Genomic DNA, 17905 nt, shown 5'->3' on the forward strand with positions numbered 1-17905 from the left:
CCCTCCCTGCCATTGTCATTAGTACAGGAACAGTTCATATTTTTAACATTGATCACTGTATTAGTGTCACCAGTTCCCACAAAGTAACAAAAGTGTTAGTTTGTGTCCAATTGTCTGCCACAATGTCGCAGTCCCTCTAGAAGTCGCTGATCGCTGCCATTACTAGTATAAAAAACAATATACACTTATTGGGAATCTTTTTACCAAAATCTTTTTACCAAAAATTAGAAGCAGAATACGTGTTGGTCTAAATCTATGAAGAAATTGTATTTATTTTATTTTTTTATTGGGTGTGTTTTATAGCAGAAGTAGAAAATATATATATTTTTTTTTTTTTCAAAAAACAAAACACAGTGGTGATAAAATACCACCAAAAGAAAGCTCTATTTGTGGGGGGGAAAAAAGACAAATTTTATTTCAGTACAGTGTTGCGTGACCGTGGAATTGTCACTTAAAGTAACGCAGTATCGCAAAAAATTATTATTAAATCATATAAAGGAATTTTTTTTTGTTTACATGTGTATTGTTTTTTTTTTTTTTTTTTTTTTTATTGAAATCAGCAAAGTAACTGAAAATGGATATGGGGCAGACCTTTGTTAAAACCCCCAAAAAATCATATTTGCAGATTTTTGCTTTAACTAGTCTTGTGAGTAGATCATTTGATTGCCATTCTCATAATAAAAAAAGTTTCATTATGAATGAATCTTGCAAACACACAGCAGCCATTGACAACACTCACAGACACTAACAAACACATACACCGGCCGCTGCATATCAATGAAAGAATCAATTCAAAGCTGGATGGATGGGAACCCGACAGATACTTGATTTATTTAAGGACCCCAGGGACCAACATTGCTGAGTGTCATTTTATATTCCTCATTACATTTATTCCTTTCACCACCTCACATTTTATTGGATATCACTTGTCCCTGAAAATAGGAACATGATCAAGAAAGCACTTGTAGAATTTGTGAAACTTAATTTTCACGAATAACACAATACTCTATTTGGTTACACTTATGCATGTACACTAATTGTCAGATTTAAACCACAACTATCCATGACTTCAAATATCAAAAATGGCAAGAAAAAAGAGCCTTTTGGTACTTCTCCAAAATCCAATCATAATATAAATGAACAAATAAAGCGAAAAAATCTGCAAAATACGTAAAAGTTTAGTTCACCTTTAAGGAACAAATAATAAATGCACACATTTTTGCAGAAACAAATGTGCATTTATTACCTTTTCCTACAGGAGCCTGCAAAGCATTGCACCTTCGATCTGTGGATCACAGATGCAATGTCAAGTTCCTGCAGACATGTAATCCAGCTTTTTGCGCATTTATCTATACAGGCTATCAGTTAGAAAACTGGAGTGAATGAACTGCAGGGCTCTGATCACTGCACTTACAGTTCACTGAGAACTACAAGCAGCCTACTATGGTAGCATATGGGACCTGCCGTTTATTCCATCACAGATCCCCCTGAATGAATGATGGGGCTGTGCGGGCGGAGCTTGCATAGATTTTGAATGTGACCGCTGCTGTGGGGTAGAAGAACTCCCGACTGCTGTCACGGGGAAGGGGGCTCAGGGGGGTTAAGGGAGCTGAAACAAGTTACATGTTACACTCTAACATATAATATGTAAAAAAAACAAAAAAAAAACAGACATAACTTTATTAGTCGATTATCCCTAGAAAAACATCCTATCATCCCTCAAACAATATAAAAACATTTAAAATGAAGGCATATGTAGTATGAAGAACATAAAATAATGTCTTCCTACAACCAAGAAGTTCCTTTATTTTTGAGGAACGTGGAAATTAGGAAAAAATAAGTATTAGTAAATATTTTTAAAAATTTTGAAAATATGAACATATTCATATTCCAACTAGGGATGAGCTTCGTATTCGAGTCGAACATGAGTTTGACTCGAATACGAAGCTCATCCCTAGTTGGAATATGAATATGTTCATATTTTCAAAATTCGTATGTTCGATCGTTCGTCAAAATACGAACAAAATGGGTCGTTCGCGCCAAATTCAAGTGGCGCGTCATGGCCCATAATTCACTGCGGCATTGCTGGCTGATGATTGGCCACACATGCACTATGACCCGCATGCTTGGCCAATCACAGCGCGCAAAAAACGGAGAGCCATTATTGGCCAAAGCCAGGGTGGCTTTGGCCAATTATGGCTCAGGTCTTTAGTACACACCCCACACTATAGAAGGCCGCCTGCAGGGTGGCCTTGTGTATTGTGTTGCGGGGGTGTTAGAGAGAACAGAGAGAGTGTCATTTTTTGCAGGTAGATAGAGCAGGCAGGCAGGCAGGCTAGTCAGTTAATGTTACAGTGTGTAGAGGATATATATACATCCCAGGTGTTGTACATATATTTATACACTGTATAGTTTAGCTAGATCAGTTCTTCCTAATTTACTAGCAGGCAGGTGATTGTGCTAGCTGCAGTATTCTTACGTGGTTTATTACCTGTGTCTTCTGTAGTTTGCACCTAAAGCTACTTGGTGTGTACTGGCCGCGTGCTCTGTAGTTTGCACTTAAAGCTACATGGTGTGTGTACGAAGTAGTAGGAATGTGGTGAAATATTAGCAGGGGGAATCTGAGCCACATGGGGTGATTAGGGTGTGCCTAGGCACAACCGGCACACCCCCTGCGCATGCCTATGTATATGTATCTGTGGGGTCATATAAACCAAGCAACAGCATTTTTAACATACCATGTGTAACATACTATTTTAAGCCAGTCCAAAACGATTCACTACATAAGCATGGCATGTAAAAAAATCAATCCTCTATATAGAATTCAACAACCATACTGGGAAGTAAGGGGAGAATTAATCCTCCGCCCTTACTGAAAATGGATGCCAGGACAATAGTATTGGACATAGGAATTCAATGAAAGCCTGAAGTTGAAAGTAAAATTATATTTTTTTAATTGCCATTTGAATTTTTTATTTTTTTGAAGGTGCCTTTATTATATTTTTGTTGATCTAGGTAAAGATTTGCTTTAATATTTACATATTTATGCTCTAATAATAAGACATAAACATGTAATATTATCAGCAAATTCAGTCACCACAGCATAATCTATGAAAAAGCTGAGTATGGAAAATCAAGTAATAAGCTGAGCAAAATTTGTATCCACCTAACAAGTTGTCACTTAAATGCTAAGTTCACTTAAAAAACAAACAAAAAAAAGGTATAAATACACATATTTTTGCAGCAGAAAAAATTGTGCATCTTTTTTTTTGCTTGTTTTGTTTTTTCTATTTGCACCATGTTGTATGTTACACCCTAAATTTGGTTGTGACATGTAATATGGTACAAAAGTGAACTTATCCTTTAAGAAAACATTTCCATTTTGCCAACATTTACCATTAGCAGTACCTTCAAATTCCACCCCATTTGCTGTTTCAGATGTAAACTGTCCTTTTCACAGAATGTACAGAATGTACAGTCTAAGCAGGCTGAACAGTTCTGTTAATGTTCTGCAAATATTTGTCAATAGACAGCAATTACGCAGTCAGTTCCAACACTAACCACTCCTTCTGGCCCTCAGAACAACAATATGACTTACATGTGGCCTCTAATTAAAAGTCTAAAGCCTCGTACACACGATCAGACATCAAACGAACTTTCCCTTGGATTTTTGTCCGAAGGGAGTTGTCCGGTCACACCCATAGCATACACACGCTCTGACTTTTTCGGCAACAAACACGAACGTAGTGACGTTTCAACGTACCGACGAGAGTTTAAAGAGGAAGTTCAATTCTCCGGCGTCACCCTTTGGGCTCCTTCTGCTAATCTAGAGTTAGTAAAGGTTTCGTCTGTGTGCATTTGCGATTTTCCGTTTCTGAATGTCATTCGTCAAGCAGACATGTTGCGCAATGGGGTTGTGCTAACTTGACCCACAAAAAATATAGAAATATGTTTGATTCATATAACCAAAATACACTAATCCAAAGTAAAGACATTTGTTTTTACTCCGTCAGTATCACCAGCAAAGCAGCTTTTAGTATTATCACATTATAAAGAAGAAGAAAATGTGCGCTGCTTTTCTTGATTTCAGAACTTGCGAATGTGCTCTTTTAAATACGAACGCTACTTCTACCAGACAGAACGCTTCCGGCTGGTCTTTGCTTCTGAACATGCGCATTTGTACTTTGTACTAAAGTCTGATTGCTTGCTGTACACACGGTCGGACTAGGCACCATCGAACTCTTGTTGACGTAAAGTTTGTCTGTTTGCAGACTGAACTTTTTGTCCGATGAAACCCGAAAAAGTTTGTTCAATGGAGCGTACACACCGTCGAACTATTTTGAAAACTTGCTGATTTTGAAGTTTGTTGGCAAAAAGTCAGACCGTGTGTATGGGCCTTAACCACTTGCTTACTGGGCACATATACCCCCCTCCTGCCCAGGTGAAATTTCAGCTTTCGGCACTGCATCGCTTTAACTAACAATTGCGCGGTCGTGCGACGTGGCTCCCAAACAAAATTGACGTCCTTTTTTCCCCACAAGTAGAGCTTTCTTTTGGTGGTATTTGATCGCCTGTGCGGTTTTTATTTTTTGCGCTATAAACAAAGAAGTGAGACAATTTTGAAAAAAATACAATATTTTTTACTTCTTGCTATAATAAATATCCCAATTTAAAAAAAAAAAAACATTTTTTTTTCTCAGTTTAGGCCGATACGTATTCTTCTACATATTTTTGGTAAAAAAAAAAAAAAATCGCAATAAGCGACTGGTTTGCGCAAAAGTTATAGCGCTTACAAAATAGGGGACAGAATTATTTTTTTTTAATTATTTTTTTTTACTAGAAATGGCGGCGATCTGCGATTTTTAATGGGACTGCGACGTTATGGCGGACACATCGGACACATTTTTGGCGCCATTCACATTTATACTGTGATCAGTGCTATAAATATGCACTAATTACAGTATAAATGTGACTGGCATTGAAGGGGTTAACACTAGGGGGTGAGGAAGGGGTTAAATGTATCCCTGCTTAGTGTTCTAACTGTAGGTGGAGGGGGGGGGGTGACTGGGGGGGTGACCGATCTGTGTCCCTATGTACAAGAGACACAGATCGGTCTCCTCTCCAGAGACAGCACCGCTGTCTCTGTGTAAAACGGCAATGAGAGATGATCTCATATGTTTACATATGAGATCCTCTCTCATTGGCCGCACAGATCGCCTCGCGAACGGCCACTCTGATTGGCCGTTCGCGGCGATCTGTAATTGGCTGTGTCCGAGGGACACGGCCAACACAGATTTTCCCCGCAGCGCGCTCTGGAGCGCGCGCGGGGAACGCCCAAAGGGGCGGCCGTCAATTGACGGCAGTTTGGAAATTGGGATCCGCACTGTAGCCGTCAATTGACGGCAGGCGGATCCCAAGTGGTTAAAGGGGTTGTAAAGACAAAAATATTTTCCTCTTAAATTAAAGTCTGACAGTAGCTGATAAAGTAAAAAGTAATGTTTTGCATTATAACTAGTTTGATACCTGTTGAAATCGAGCTGTTTTATTCACCTCCGTCACTCCTGAATCATTATTCTCACTGACTTCCTGGTTTGCGGTGCGCATTCATTCTTGCTACATCACGGCCTAATGGGAACTACAATTCCCATTAGGCTTAGCCTCCATGCCTGTGAGGGATAAGAGAGCATCTTCACGCAGAGCTGTAGTCATAGGGAGGGGGTGAGCACATTCTGCTTTCCACCATGCAAAACGGCTCAGATGCTGGTGGAAAGCAAGAAGAGGAGTGACAGGAAATGGCATTTTCAAACCTAGATTACTGTATTTTGGAGGTCAAAAGGAAAAACGATGTAATTGATATTTAAATGCTCTAGCTTAGAGCAATCAATTGATCTAATAAAAAATGAACCTTTAGTGTTCCTTTAAGTTGAGCACTGTTAAAGTGACTGTTAAAGGGGCTGTTCTATTTCAACTCCCGCTCTTTACATTGACATTCCTTTTGACCTTAGCACATTTTTCCAGTATGGCCACCTGCTGAATAAGCACCCTCTAAGCATAACTCTCTAATAGGGCAAAGACGTTTAATCCAATGTTGTCTTAAGTGCAGTACATGGGATGTTTACTGGAAGGGGTCAAGTCCTTGGAAAAAAAAGTGTAGGAACTCACCCAAGATTCCCACCCTCCACCTCAAAAATAAAAAAGTGTGTGTGTGTGTGTACTGATCAGTACCCCCATCAGTGCAGCCAGATCGGTGTCCCCATCTGTGCAGCCAGATCAGTACCCCCATCAGTGCAGCCAGATCAGTGTCCCCATCTGTGCAGCCAGATCAGTGTCCCCATCTGTGCAGCCAGATCAGTGTCCCCATCTGTGCAGCCTTACCAGTGTCCAGTCCACCCCAGGTGCCACACATTGGGGAGGGGGGTGTCATCCCAGTGCGCTCCGTCCTCCCCTCCTCCAGCGGCCCCTGTAACAATGTCCCACTTCCTATAATAAATGATGGTGCCACTGGTATTATTCCACTTATCACTGGACTCTAGGAGGGGGGATCTTGTAATAGGGGCCACTGAAGGAGGAGCAAGGAGGGGAGGATGGGCGCGCTGGGATAACACACCTCCCTCCCCAATGTGTGGAACCCAGGGTGGATGGACGCCCTGCCCTACCCGCACAACCACACTGTCTGCTACAGTTCGCAGTCCCGCAGGACGTGGTTGCTAACGGGAACGACATTCCTGCTCTGTAAAAGGTGCAGGAGCGTCGTTCCCACAGATTTCCGCAGGACTAGAGCCCTGTTTACTAGTCATTTGAAGCATAAAGAGACAATAATCTTCTTAGCCCTAGGTCTTCTATGAAAGCTAGAAGCTCAGTGAGAGAACATGGAGAAGAAGGGAGGGTCTACATCAAAAACGAAACAAGCTTGCCTCAATAGAGAGAAGAACTGTTAAGTATCCTGTGTCAGAGCCTGACGTGTAGAAATAGACCTCTTATACAGCCCTGGCTCCAGAGTGGCTGCGCAGTAAGCCAAGAATGCCTGTAAGATCTTCCACCAGTCGCTGAGGTGCATAGTAGATGCATCACCAGAGTTGAGATGGATAGCTGGAGCAGCGGATGGCAGCAGGAACAGCAGACCCCAGGCTGGGCAGACAGCAGCTGATTGCAGATGCAGGATGGCTGGTAGCACATGGCAGGTAGAGGACCAGCGTAACTAGGCAGTATGCAAAGCAGGATAAACAAATAACTAGATGCAGGGTCAGAAAGCCAGGTCAGCCACGTTTACGTGTGCCTCTGAACTTTAACTAAGTTCAGTGTGTCCCTGACAGGGCCAGGGTCATACCATTGAGAAATGCAGGACAAGACAAGTTGTATTAATGCTGAATTATCACTAAAAGTTAGCACTGAAAAAGTAACATATATAATGCAATAAAATGCAACAGTAATGGATCCACGATAGGTGTGACACAATAAAGGCAAAATGGCAACATTCAATTGGGAAACAACTGGGTTTCCAGGCCCCCACCGGAGTACGAGTGCTCCCCAAGTACAGGAAGTACTCACCCGGACCGGATGTGGCGGCCAAGGTCCCACCTCAACGCATTTCGCCAATCAGCACTCTGGTAAGTGAGCATTTTAAACTCCACGTGGTGGCACTAGCAGTTGGCACTTAAAAAGCAAAGGGTCCCCCTGCAGCATACTGGTAGGGGACAAGCTTTTCTACTTAGGCTTCTTCCCCACAGAGAAAAAGGGTCCCACTCTGCAGAATGCTTGGCAGGGGACAGACTTTTCTATTCAGGCTCTGGCTGTTTTTTTTCACCTGGAATGCTTTTAGCTAATTTGAACGGAAAGTTAATTTGAGCTTCAATTACATATGCTTACAGATATATAGGTAGATTCAGTAAGAGTTAGGCCGGCTTATCAGTAGATAAGCCAACCTAACTCAGAATCTACGCCGACTTATGTTTAAGCGTATGCTCAAACAGAGATACGCTTAAACATATCTAAGATACGACGGCTTGCGCCGTCCTATCTTAGATTGCAATATTTTGGATGGCCGCTAGTTGGCGCTTCCATTGCGGTCGGCGTAGAATATGTAAATGAGGAGATACGCCGATTCACGAACGTACGCCCAGCCGTCGAAGTAATTTTACGCCGTTTGCGTAAGAGATAGGCCGAGTAAAGTTAGAGCTAGGCCCTATTGGAATAGTAATGTCAAGTATGGCCGCCGTTCCCGCGTCGAAATTCAAATTTTTTACGTCGTTTGCGTAAGTCGTCCGTGAATCAGGATTTACGTAGTTTGCGTCCACGTCAAAATCAATAGGCCCGTGCGGCGTACTTAGCCGCAATGCACACTGGGAAATGTAGGCGCCCGGCGCATGCGCAGTAGGAAAAAACTTAAAAAATGTGAGGTCAAGCCTCATTAACATAAAACACGCCCCCCTCAAACACATTTGAATTAGGCGCCCTTACGCCCGCCTGCTTTAGGCTACGCCGCCGTAAGATAGCAGGCAAGTACATTGTGAATCATGTACTTGCCTAGCTGACTTACGGCGGCGTAGCCTAAACACGCTAAGCTACGCCGCCGCAAGTTTGCACCATTGTACCTGAATCTAGCTAATACTGTATATAATTTTCTGTGCACGTATTCCTCCAGGCATGAGGAATGTTTCAATGTACTTTATACAGTTCCCTACACAATCATATCCCAATGAATGGTCATAATAAAACACAAATACTATGCCTCTGCGTCCTCCAACCTTTAAAAAAAGTATTCCTTAGCATTGCCTGGTACATGAAAAAACTGGTAGGGCATTACCGTGGTGTGTCCTAAGTCCATGATGCCCCTATGTCATGGGTACCATTCCTTGGAATTCAACGTGTCTCATTTGTTGGGCATACTATACAGTATATATCAGCTAGTGTAAAGCAAAACTTTGCTGTGACAGCCAAGTAATCTCTAATGAACACTTGTCTGCAGCTCTGCTTGTAAATAGTGCAGCAGTCTGAAGATTGCCTGCAGTCTTTCACTAATATTTAATGCTGCACAGTTGTGAGAGTATAGTTTAATGTTGATACTGATGTAATAAACCACTCATCCATTATTTCTAAATGACTGAATGTCTCTATTACAGAGCCCCAGATAAACACAGTTGGTGTGATAAATCATGACGATTGCCGTATACTAATGCTTCTGGAAGATCGAGTTTAAAAACAGTGCGTTTTAATAGCTACATTAACTGCATATAACTTAAAATGACAGATACAAAGCCACATTACACGTACACTAAGATGAACATGCAACATGAAGTGGAGAATTCTGCACTAGCCTGTCATAGGGAGGCTTAAATGTCGCACTAACCTGCAAAGTAATCTCAGCAAGTCAAATAAAAGAAATTATGCCATCATGTATTGAATGCCACCAGCCGAGTCATGTTAAGGTATCTGATACTTCAAGACAAAATGGCTTTACTTATTAGGTCAATTTATACAGCCCCGAGGAGTCAGTTATAGGTGGATGCTAATGGGCCTTTCCCCACCATGACATTCTTTCCCTGCAGCAAGGGAAGTTTTAATTTTCAATAATTTAAAGTAGCCTTTCTCAGAGTTCTATGGAACTCTAGGCTGTCACTAAAGATTGCTGACAGAGTCTGCATAGTTTTGGCTCTGATATCACGTGGCAGAGTCAATGGTGGTGCCAGCATACTGTCTGCAGCAATGGCTCACAAAGACCTGGCAGTCCTGTATCTTACAAGGCCGCAGGAATGCACACCAGCACATAATGGATGCGTGAGGATGCACACAAATGCGATGAATGGCCATGCATGCTCTGAGCATGGATTGGCACCAAATAGCCTTTATGAGATAGCTAGTTGCCTTATGTGATCGCTGGTTGATCTTCGGCTCTCCAGTGCATTTGTTCCTGTAAAACCTTGCATCTATAGATTCCTGTCACCGTCTCGGCTTTCCCCTGGACCTGTCTTCTGCCCGCCTCCTGGTTTGATCTTAGCTTGCTTTATGGTCTTGCTCTTGCTGCTCTCCTGTATATGACTCTGGCTATCCTCCTGACTAAACTTACCTACGTCCACATCCAATACCCAATCTTGGTTTCAAACTGACTTCTCTTCTGGCTCCTGCTCTACCCGAGACTCATTACCTACCACGGGTGCCAACTGTCTGCAGCATCTCCCTCAGTGTCTCAACTGTATACCTGGATGTCTCTTCAACAGCACTCCAGTGGGAACATCCCTACTAACAGTTCCAGCAGACGACCCATGCTTCTTAGTTGTCCGCTGGCTGGTTGGCAAGTAAGCTTGGAATTTTTCCTTGGATTTATCCTTGGCCTTGTTTATACCATGCTTCTTAGAGCCTGGCACCTCCTGTTTTCACCTTCAATGGTGCCTGGAGCTTAGCCACAATAGAAGCCTTTTAACCATTGGCCTCCAACACCAGGTGATAGGTTGTGCAAGACCAGGTGGCTCTACCTCTCTGGTAAGGAACCTCTGTCACCAATTTTGTTACTTAGCTATCTATAAGGAGAACATTTTTCCAACTGACCTACAACTGTGAGGGGATCCTTTTCTTCTGACCACCAATGTAAGGGAATCCTTCTCTAAATTAACATTAGTGTAAAAGGCACCTCTCCTATTGGCAACTAATGAAGTAGAACAGTTTTCCACTGACCACTAACATAGAGGGATCCTTCTGTAACTGACTACCAATGTAAGAGGTGCTTCTCTTGACTGACCACTGATCCAATGTATAAGGGACATTTCTCCCCTGGCCACCAATGTAAGGGAGCACTACACTGAATGCTATATTAGCAAACACTTTTATGCTGACTCCCAAACTACAAAGGTTGAGCTTTCTCACTAACCATCAATGTTATGGTTTCTTCTCCCATTATCTAGGAATGTAATGGGGTCCTTCTCTTACTGACCTACAATGTAATGTATGGGGGCACAACATTGACCACAATATAAAAGGGTCAGTTTTAACACTGATTATGAATGCAAAGGGGGCTTTTCTACCTGGCCATAAGTATTAGGTCTGTTGTTATTAATACAGAAAGTAAATCAGTCCTGGAGAGCAGAATTATTACAAAAATAATTAATTCATGGTACTATGGAAGGTATGCCACATTACTTATCTTTTTTATTTATTATTACATCTACAACCTACATTACTCATCCATTGTATTTATTATTACATCTACACTATTTATCCTATTGATCATTCTGATATATGAACTGTTCATATAATCAGTTTTGACATGGTTTCTCTCAGACCAGAAAATTATTTCATTGGTTGCTTTGTAGTAAAATGATTAAACGTGGGTTTACGGGTTTACACCTATGCATCTGCATTACCCTGCATTTGTATTTACTTTTTACTTTGGTAAGGTGGTTGTCATGCATTGTTATGTGTTAACATGTGATTCCATACCTATCAAAAATCCTTATAATGTGCATCACTGGATCAAACAACAGACATACATTTTTTTGGCCAGGGTATATAACAGATCGCATTAATGTGAATTTGTTAAAACAATGACAAGCCTCTGCACATGCATTATTGTGCATTATAACGTGGGTGGTAAAACATATAGGTGTGAATGATTCCTAAAAAGGGCTGAAATTAATAAAAAGAAATGAAAGAAAAACTTAAATTACTTTTGAAATTATATTGCTAGATTGAAGCCTAAATGTGATTTTTGTGATTACATTTTTATGTGTTTTTAAGGAGGAACATTTAGCAGGCATCATGAGTGGCACTTGGTACATAAAACGTACTGTAAGCTGAGCCCAACTACACATGGGTACAGAGGGAAGCACTAGCCTTACTTTGCTCATTGATTGGGGAATACAGAATCTGCCCTTGTTTGAATCTTCCATATCGTGCATTTGTATTCCCCTGTGCCCTTATCATCACTACTAAGAATTGTCAGCATAGAACCTAATGCAGGGATTAATGGGGCTCTCAACATCACTATTTTGTCACACATGGACGACATCAAGCACATGTGTGTGTTTGACCTAAATGTTCCTTGGCAGAATATATGGCACACAGTTGAATCAGGCCCCGTACACAGAATTCAGCCAGAAACTCAATGGGAGACGTATTCTGCCGAGAAAAACGGTCGTGTGTACACTTTTCGCTGAGGAAACCGACGAGGATCTCGTCGGGCCAAAAAGAGAACATGTTCTCTATTTCCTCGTTAGTCAATGGGAAAAGTTGGCTCGCCGAGATCCTCCGCGGCTTCACAAGGAACTCAACGAGCAAAACGATGTGTTTTGCCCGTCGAGTTTCTCGGACGTGTGTACGGGGCCTCAGACTTTTGTGTTTATTGTAAGTCATCCAATTTACCACAGTCTCAGCTAATATAGCAAGCTCAAGAAGCATGACATTACTCTATATCCCAGTATGAAAAAATCCTTTGTTAAAACTTTGCAGAGATGTCCCCGAAGGAGCTCACTAACTACTTTACTAGAATTTTTTTTTTTGGATTTGGAGCAAATATTTATTTTTCAGCCCTCAGAAAACACCAAAGGTAAATGTAGCACTACCCGCGAAGGAGCTGCTGAACATTTTGGGCGGCATGCCAGCTCCGCTCTCTCGCCGTCCAAGGCAGCAGAAGAGAGCCTAAAAAGTTCAACGTTCACACTTCCCTCTTCTAAATCCAGCTGCAGAACTTGGTTAGAAAAGAAGAAATTGGTGAAGGGGTGAAAGGGTAAACAGGTAGATAGGTTCAGGTGCATAAACTCAATTAGGAAACACTCCTGCTTCCAGCAAACAGTTCTCGTTGCTACTCTAGCCAGAGTGGGTATTGCTCACTCGGATAGGTCCCTCTCAATGGCCCAGCAGCCGGAATTTTGCACGGAATAAAGTACAGTCTCTGCCACCGACCTTCCCTTATGATGAGACACTTTCGGTCCAGAATCCCCTAACACAGGATTCAGCACCCGGATCTCTCCAGATTCACTTCTGTAGAACCTATATCTGACATGCGATTACCATCAAGCCTCTCAGTGTATGGTGTATCCTTCGATTAAGTTTCCAGGCCTACTCCCAAGATACCAGTCTCTTGCATGGTCCTCTCTAGGATAGGCTTCCTTCATTAAGTGGCTTCCTCCCACAGGACAGACAGCACAGGATCACCTTGAAAGCGCAGACCCAGTCTGACTACTGGGCCTAGTTGGATAAATCATAACCCCGGACCAACGCGGTCCCGGAGTAAGGATTTCAGGAACACGCACCCCAGGCCAGGCGGGCCACGAAGTGCGTGGGACGACAGACCGATGACTGATGACCACGGTCTGCTGTGTATCCCAGCGGGAGCAAGCCTCCACCATTGCACAAGCACGCCCCCTACCCGGAAGAGCCGAATCACGTATATATATAGTGTGCACGGCTGCCACCCTGTAGCAGTAAAACTGCTATGAGGCAGACAGCAAGTGGGTAATATTCCTAATCAATGTGACATCTTATCAATTCCAGAAATGCTGAGTCAAAATAATAACATTTGAAAGAACATAGTTGAGGGTGTGTTTGTAAAAAAACAGGACATTTGACTTATCTGTAAAATCAATTTCTTTGAGTACAGGTATATCAAAAGACAGGGCTTTCTTATCATTACCGTTGGGTTATATACTGCCACTTTCAGGTAAATGGACACTGACATTCAAAGTGAAAAGAGGACTAGCCTTATCCAAGGTATATAACCCAGCAGGCTATCACTTTAGTGGCAAGCAAAAGGAAAATATACACAGACGGGTCAGAGCCCTATGTCATGTGATGTACTTCAATAAAATAATTTTATAACTAAGTCAAAACTGTTGTTTGCTTTATCATACATCCCAGGACACAGAACTTTCTAACCATTAGTGTTGGGATGTCTTAAAGCAATTCTATTAGGGGTGGTAACAGGCACTATTTCAGGGCTTCCTTTGGGACCTTACATCAGCCGATGCTTGAATATCTACCGTATAGAAATTTGTAAAGGTAGCCACATTACAGACCTGACTTGATGTGAGGTTGTCACCCCAGACTAGGTGGTTTCTGGATTGGTGGATATCACATTAATAGTAAAAGAAGGTCAATTTGTTGGGCGATTCTAACTATGGATCGGAGGACCTGGGGTGCAATAGCAGAGTACTTGGCCAGCAAGGGAGGATTTTCTTTCAAACAACATGCCGAAACTCAGAACAATCTGTCTCTGCTTAAAATGTTGGACTTTGCAGCTTCACCACAAGGTGAAATATCGCTCTTCCTCCTTTCCCCTCCTGCTCCTTAACATTTGGGACATAATTTTTCTGGGGGGAGTGGATACCTGGTTTTGACAGGCAACCACTCCCTGCCTAACACTAAAGGTCTATGTATTTAAAAGAACATCCTTGTAGTATAGGAAGACATTACTAGGTCTTTAATCTAAGGCCCCCTTTTCACTTTAAGTGACAATGTCCATTAACCTGAAGGTAGCAGTGTATAACCCAATGGTAATGATCAGAAAGCCCTGTGTCCTGGGATGTACGATAAAGAAAACACAGTTAATACTCATTGGTTAGAAGAATTTATAGATAATGGCATGTGTCCATGTAACCCACGATCCAAGGAGTAAGTAGGTCTTGCCAACACAGAAATGCACCATAAATCCTAAGCTGCAGGAGTTTAAAAATATCCTTTTGAGGGCAGCGGTTGATATCAGAAAATAATAAAACCAGTGCCAATAAAAAGTGGAGCTGAATGCAGATGAAATCTTTCTGTTTTCCTGTGATAACACTATTAGCTTACATGCTTCAGTGAAATGCGCTTAACACTGTGTAAGAAATAAACAGACTTTTCTCTGCCATCATTATTGTTCTCTCACATAAGTGGTAATTTTTTAAATTACTGACTTCTAATTAAACTGAACTTCAAGCACTAAATGATATTTGTACTTTTGCTACAGTTATCCTTTAACTCACGCAACCCCTCCAGAACCCACCCAAGTCCTATTTTCATCCCTCTTGCTCCAGCAATGAAAGTCTGAAAGAGATTAACCCTTCTCTACTCTATACAAAACTTAAACAAAATAGCTTGGGCCAAAAAAAAAAATCACCAAACCTTTCTCAAAATGTAGAGTAATAAGAAAATATTTGATAAGTAATGATAAGGTATGTATTTATCATTTTCAGAATTACATAATTCAAACATCAATTGATTTCACTTAGACAACTAATAACAATTAATAAATGAACAGGGAACTTATTTGATTTTGCGTGTTTACATCTGTAGCACCAATACCTGACTATAGTTTGAAAAACCTGCAGCATCCCATGTGCTTACCAGTTTTTAATATGGCACATTTCTCTTATAGCTGGTAGCCGTGGCTAGTGCTAAGAGCAATTGTAGACTGTTTCATTTTTTTTTAAATGCCTGTTCAGGACTTAGAATAAGGACCAAGGTTTTTTAACCACTTCCATACAGGGCATTTTCACCCCCTTCCTGCCCAGACCAATTTTTAGTTTTCAGCGCTGTTGCACTTTGAATGACAATTGCGCGGTTGTGCGACGTGGCTCCCAAACAAAATTGACACCCTTTTTTCCCCACAATTAGAGCTTTCTTTTGATGGTATTTGATCACCTCTGCGGTTTTTATTTTTTGCGCTATAAACAAAAGAAGAGCAACAATTTTGAAAAGAAACACAATATCTTTCACTTTTTGATTTAATAAATATCATATTTTTTTTAAAAAAAACTTTTTTTTCCTCAGTTTAGACCGATACGTATTCTTCTACATATTTTTGGTAAAAAAAAAACGCAATAAGTGTATTTGATCGGTTTGCGCAAAAGTTCTAGCGTCTACAAAATAGGAAATAGAATTATGGCATTTTTTATTTATTTTTTACTAGTAATGGCGGCGATCTGCGATTTTTTTTTTATATTGTGATTGTGACATTGCGGCGGACACATCGGACACTTTTGACACATTTTTGGGTCCATTCACATTTACACAGCGATCAGTGCTATAAAACTGCACTGATTACTGTGTAAATGTGACTGGCAGAGAAGGGGTTAACACTAGGGGGCGCTGAAGGGGTTAAATACTGTATGTTCCCTAAAGTGTGTTCTAACTGTTAGGGGGGAGGGGACTCACAAGGGGAGGAGACCGATGTGTGTTCCTCTGTACTGGGAACACACATCTGTCTCCTCACCGCTGACAGGACATGGATCTGTGTGTTTACACACACAGATCCATGGTCCTGCCGTGATTGCGGGTAATCGCGGGTCCCCTGCGGACATCGCAACCGGCGGGTACGCGCACCGGGTCCCGAGCAATGCGGCGGGGGCGCGCGCGCGCCCTCTAGCGGCCGGAAAAGCCAGGACGTCATATGACGTCCAGTCTGAAGGACGAGAGGTCCCCACCGACGTCATTCAGGTAAGGGTCAGATGTAGACTTATTTTATGTTTCCATAATTTTTATTACATTATCAAACTATTTTGACACTTATTCAATCCAAATAAACAAAAATAGTACGTAAGGTAGACTTTTATTCTACAAAAAAATTGTATAGCTGTCAAGTTTCATGAGTCAGGCCTCGTACACATGACCATTTTCTTTGGCAAAATCCATTAAGAAAAATGCTGGCAGAGCATTTTTGCCGGGAAAAACAGGTCGTGTGTATGTTGTGGAAACTGTTGTGGAGAACATGCTCTTTTTTTTCTCGTCGGGAGTCTCAATTTCCTCGTCATGTTTCTCGTCGGGCTGGTTTACGACGAGAAACACGTTCGTGTGTATGCTTAGAAACCCGCGCATGCTCAGGAGCGCACCTTCGGTAAAAGTAGCGTTCGTAATGGACTGAAAAGCACAAATCGTCTCTCACCAAACTTTTACTTAACACGCAGTAACATGAGATTAGCAAAAGCAGCCCCAAGGATGGCGCCGGTGGAATCAAACTTCCCCTTTATAGTGCCGTCATACGTGTTGTACGTCACCGTGTTTGAGAACGACAGGAGTAGGTTAGAGGATGCAGATATGTCTTGACAGTGTGTATGCAAGGAAAGCTTGACAAGAACCTCAATGAGGAAAATTACATTTCTTTTACGACAAGATTCTCGGTCGTGTGTACGAGGCTTTAGGCATGTAAGTGGGGTGCATCGTGGTGCCGAGTCAATGATTCACACAGGCAACAAATTTGTATTGAAGAAATGCAGTAACCGTTCACAACAAACCCAGGGGAAGCCACCCCTCCAGGAACACTCACAGTTCAGTAGGAGTAGCTTCCAGTTGGAATAACAACATCTGTTCAGTGGGGACTGAATGCAGCCTGGTCGTCTGGTCCCCAACCAGGGGAATGTCTGGAAGAGATGAGGCCTTACTCTTTCTCTTCTCATGAGTAACCTTTCCCTAGCATTAACACTGTCCCTCAAAGACAGGGTATCTCTCCCTACTCTGTCTGCCAAAAGCAAGCCAAAACCAGGGATCCAGGCCCCTAAAAGAGTTCTGCCTGACCCAAGATGGCCACTTGAGTCATGTGTGGCAGCAGCATCCAATAAGATTCCTCCTGACTTCCCATTTAGCAACAGGGCTGCTGCAGAGGAGCGCCACCTGTCGTGGAGAAAGTAGACTGCATCTGCCTACAGGCGCATCATTAGCACCCAAATCTTAGCAAGAGGGAGATGGTCCCCATATTAGTAAGTCAATATGCATGGTGTTCCTCTTATTATGTAGGCAGTGCATTCGCTGAGCACAGCTAACTGATACAACACTTTGTGTTAGCTGGACACAGTTCTGTTTACTTGAGAGTAAACACTGTTTAATTTAAACCATTTAAACCAGGAGTTCTTTACCTGCGGTCCATGGACCCCTAAGCAGTCAATAGATGGGTTTTAGGGGGTCTGTGAGTTTCAGATAAAAAATAACATTTATATTAATTAAAATA

This window comes from Rana temporaria, chromosome 10 (assembly GCF_905171775.1).
Source record: "Rana temporaria chromosome 10, aRanTem1.1, whole genome shotgun sequence".
Taxonomy (NCBI): Eukaryota; Metazoa; Chordata; class Amphibia; order Anura; family Ranidae; genus Rana; species Rana temporaria.